The 390-nt window shown below is 55.4% G+C and overlaps 1 protein-coding gene across 1 annotated transcript in view; it reads left to right on the top strand.

Annotated features, from left to right (window-relative positions):
- ECM1 (extracellular matrix protein 1) overlaps positions 1-390 on the top strand; it is a 30,965-nt gene that overhangs the window by 16,916 nt on the left and 13,659 nt on the right. The window lies entirely within an intron of this gene.

Here is a 390-nt window from a genome sequence, read left to right as displayed (position 1 = left end):
CGTGCAGATCTGTCCTCACAGAGCTTGTACCTGAAGGCGGGCCAGGGGGGGCTCTGCAACTTACCTGGCTGCTTCTTGCTCCTCGTGGCCCAACTGAGGGCTGCTGGGAGCAGGGGGTGGGGCTTGTTGCATGTGCCCGCCCCCTGGGCTCCTTACTGCCGGAGCGCCGCTCCTGTGCGCTCCCGCAGGACATTACCCCTGGTTACAAATAGAACACATTAATGTATACACCTCTTCTGGTGTATATTTATTCATTACCAGGCTTTCCTAACACTGCAGCTCGGGTTGTTTCTACCGCACTTGTAGGTTGGCAACTCCACCACCCACCCATTTGCTTGCGTTTTCTCTGTTGGGTCCCATGTTTAAAAAAGGAGTCTGGGTGAGGCAAGA

This window comes from Gekko japonicus, unplaced genomic scaffold (assembly GCF_001447785.1).
Source record: "Gekko japonicus isolate JY-2015 unplaced genomic scaffold, Gekko_japonicus_V1.1 scaffold424, whole genome shotgun sequence".
Classification (NCBI taxonomy): Eukaryota; Metazoa; Chordata; class Lepidosauria; order Squamata; family Gekkonidae; genus Gekko; species Gekko japonicus.
The sequence above is the reverse complement of the archived record's forward strand: the minus strand, read 5'-3'. Positions and strand labels throughout refer to the sequence as shown.